The 3,468-nt window shown below is 42.2% G+C and overlaps 1 non-coding gene across 1 annotated transcript; it reads right to left on the bottom strand.

Moving 5' to 3' along the window:
* Positions 1-774: 774 nt before the first annotated feature.
* On the bottom strand, positions 775-878 carry LOC113605485 (U6 spliceosomal RNA). The gene has a single exon (XR_003427250.1). It is a non-coding gene; the product is annotated as a U6 spliceosomal RNA (small nuclear RNA).
* Between the last annotated feature and the right edge of the window lie 2,590 nt (positions 879-3,468).

Below are 3,468 nucleotides of genomic sequence, written 5' to 3'. Positions count from 1 at the left end.
ACTAGTTCACATCTGCTAACCCCAAACATGCTTTATTATTAATAGTGCCCATTTCACTCTCAAAAGTTCCACTGTCTCCTGTACCAATATCAGGAAGCGTTCTGATTTGTTCAAGTAGTTCTGTTGGTTTCTATCTTATAGGCTTTGAGAATCACAAACACAGTGAAGCACTTTGAAATCCATGACTTTCAAGCTTGACTCTGCAGAGCTCTGGGTGCTCCTGCAAGACCCTTTATAAGTACCTGCAGGAGAAAGGTGCAAGCCACGAGGCTGAGATTTATTTTTTTTTTTTCGATCTCTGGTGTTTATTCACTACCAGGCAGGTGACAACACAGTTTTATTTCACTTTTCCCCTCTGATGCTAAAGCATAAGCTATCTTTTAATTCTGACACATTTATCCATTCCAGAGACAGTATGAAAAACAGTCATCTAGCCATTTATTACCTTGGACTTTTCAGGCCAAACTGGGGTTGCTGTCTCATTTATAAGCCAGGGCAACAAGGGTGATTCCAGGTGGATGGGTTAAAAATGGAAAATATGAGCTCTTCAACAGAGCCTGGGACTTTTCGCCTCTGTTTTCCATATGGTGATTCTATATATGCTTGCCTTTTTTTTTTTTTTTTTTTTTGGCCATGCAGCAAGGCTTGTGGGATCCTAGTTCCCCAGCCAGGCATTGAACCCGGGCCCTCCGCAGCAAAAGTGCAGAGTCCTAACCACTGGATTGCTAGGGAATTCCCTATGCTTCCTTTTTAGTCTTTTTAATGGATCTGTATAGAAACGTGAAATGCTTCATAAATTTGCATGTCATCCTTGCTCAGGGGCCACGCTAATCTCCATATCATTCCAATTTGAGTATATGTGCTGCCAAAGCAAGTACAATATGCTTACTTTTGAATACAAGAAAGTTTGAAAGCCACTGATGTAATTGATCACATTTTCCTCTTTGCATTGGCTGCCAGGAAGCTCAGCATCTAATTCTCAGTCCACCACTAACAGTGCTCAGGGCCTCCTAGCCTACATATTTATGAGACTCTCACCCTTGACTTTCTTTTCTTTCCCTCCCCATGTTTCCCCTTCACCTGCTTTTCTTGTTTTCTCATTCTGCTGCCACATGTATGTTTTTGCATGCAAACTCAAATCCTTTTTGGAAAGAGCCAAGGTTTAAATGAGTGCATTAAAACAAAAAGGAATACTTTTTCTGTAGAGGAGGTTTTTGCAGATGGGAAAGGAATGTGTATAGAAATAAGGCATAATTTGGCATGGAGAGTACACATGTGTGTTTGTAGGATATGTATATACATGTTGGAAATGTTGTGAAGTTTGTCGTTTTCAAAGTTAAGCTGGTCTTCTGGCTTCAGGGGACATTTATACTTGGAAGACTCCAGGGGGAAAAAACAGTGTTTTACTCCAGGGTAGACGTGCCTGTGGTCTACACTCTAAAGAATTTGCTTTATGGTTTAGCATTTTCAGATTTTGTCTGGGGTTATTTTTCTGGTCATTATAAAATGAGGACAAATACTATTAAGAAGAAATCAAGGGAATGAGGGACAGGAAGGGGGTGCTCCTGCACAGGAAGGGGGCTGGATTTTAAGTGGTCTTGAGTAAGAAGTGGGAGCCTTAAGTCTTATCTGAGTTTCTATCTCATCTGCTGCAAATCTGTGGTCAAGTCCTTTTTCTCCCAAACATGGGGACTCTCACCCTCCGCTGCACACTTGGAATCACCGGGAGCTTTAAAAAATCCTGATGCCGCAGTCCCTTCCCCAGAGAGTCTGGTTTAATTGGTCTGGGGTAGGGCTTCCGCATGGGGATTTTTAAAAGCTCCCCTGGAGATTCTAATGTGCAAGCCAGGGTTGAGACCACTGCCCTAAGAGAAAGAAAAAAATAAAATTAATAAGCACCTGCCTCCTGTTTATCTCTCAGGGGGCCGTGGGGTGTGGCTGCGATTTATGAGATAATGGGCCATATTCTGGTGAAGGAGTGAGAAGGCTTGAAGGAAACAGATTAACCCTTCGTATTCCATAGAGTACTCTTGGTTAATAAGTGTTCGTCAACGTTTTGCACATGATCTGCAAGAAGAAACACATTTCACATCCTGACCCAGTACACACACACACACACACACACAGAGTCTTACTCTGATTTCATGCAGTTCACTTGGTGTTTTCTATTCCAGTCTATTCCATTATTTTCCTTTAGAAAAAAAAAGCCTGCTTACTGCCACTGTTTAAACAATATTCTATGAAGGCTCATGGGCCCAGATAAATTCAACACCTCTGGAGAGCATTAAGATGGTCAGTTTATAATGACTGAGAGCTTTCTGCAAAGCTGCTATGAGAAGTGAAGTTTGTACAGTTGAGCAATTGCTTATGCCAGCTACAGTCACAGTAGTAAGTGTTTCAGGAGCATGATCTCAGCAAACTGTCCCAATAATAATACAAGATGGGTACTGTTATCTCCAGTTTAGAGATGAGAAAGTCAACGCTAAGTACGTACATATGTCCTGCAGCTAGGAAGCAGAAGAGTTATCTTCATCCGGGAACTGCAGATCTAACCTCACCCTCCTTGTGGGAGGAGAATAACTGTGCTCACTGAATACATTTGCTTGCCTGAAGTTTGGGGAGCAAAAGGGGATAGAATAAGCTTTGACCAGAGGTGGCTCCCAGTAGAGCGGGGCCTGCTGTTTATACAACTTGGGGGCCTTATTTAAGAAAAAGAATACGAAATTATGAGTACGAAATTAGGTACAAAATGAATAGTTCTTTGAATTAAGAAATCACAACAAATGCATATTTTAAGAAGCTGAAAAATACCACAAATTCCCAACTCAACTTCCCCTCGGCTGGATCCCCCAAATGCCAATGACCACTTCCATACCACCCTACTCAAGGTCAAGTGCTCCAGTGGGGAATCAGAGTGGAGAGTGATGGTGGTCTCTGCTGGTTGCCGCTAACTATGAAAAGCAAATGACTTTTGTAAATTTTACATGAACAAGTGACCCCGTGAATGGATTTCTAGGTCCCTGTCAGGGCCTTAGAAAGAGACGCGTCAAGTGAGGGGCCCAGGAGCTTAAGTTTCACTGGCTTCCCAGTAACCCCACAAGTGGAGTTGAAGGCTCTATATTATATCTCTAGAGCAAGGGCTTTGGAGTCAGCTGGACCTGAACTTCAGCTCTGGCTCAGACACTTTCTGCCTTCTTTGAGCTAAGACTTGATCATTTGTAAAAATGGGCATGCTAGCAGCATCTACCTTCCAGTCTCTTTGGGGGACCAGAGGAGATAAGAAGGGTCCCGCAAACTGGATGGGCTTAGAGCAGCCAGATTTAGCAAAGAAAAATATAGGACATCCAGTGAAACTGAAATTTCAGAGAAAAGTGAATACTTTTTTAGTATAAGTATGTATCACCTAGGACATACTTATTCTGAAAGTTATTCCTTGTTTTTCTGTAATTCACATTTATATGGGTACCC

This window comes from Aethalodelphis obliquidens, unplaced genomic scaffold, assembly GCF_003676395.1.
Source record: "Aethalodelphis obliquidens isolate GAN/ISIS:26980383/991018 unplaced genomic scaffold, ASM367639v1 scaffold42, whole genome shotgun sequence".
Classification (NCBI taxonomy): domain Eukaryota; kingdom Metazoa; phylum Chordata; class Mammalia; order Artiodactyla; family Delphinidae; genus Aethalodelphis; species Aethalodelphis obliquidens.
This window is presented reverse-complemented; position numbering and strand designations above follow the sequence as displayed.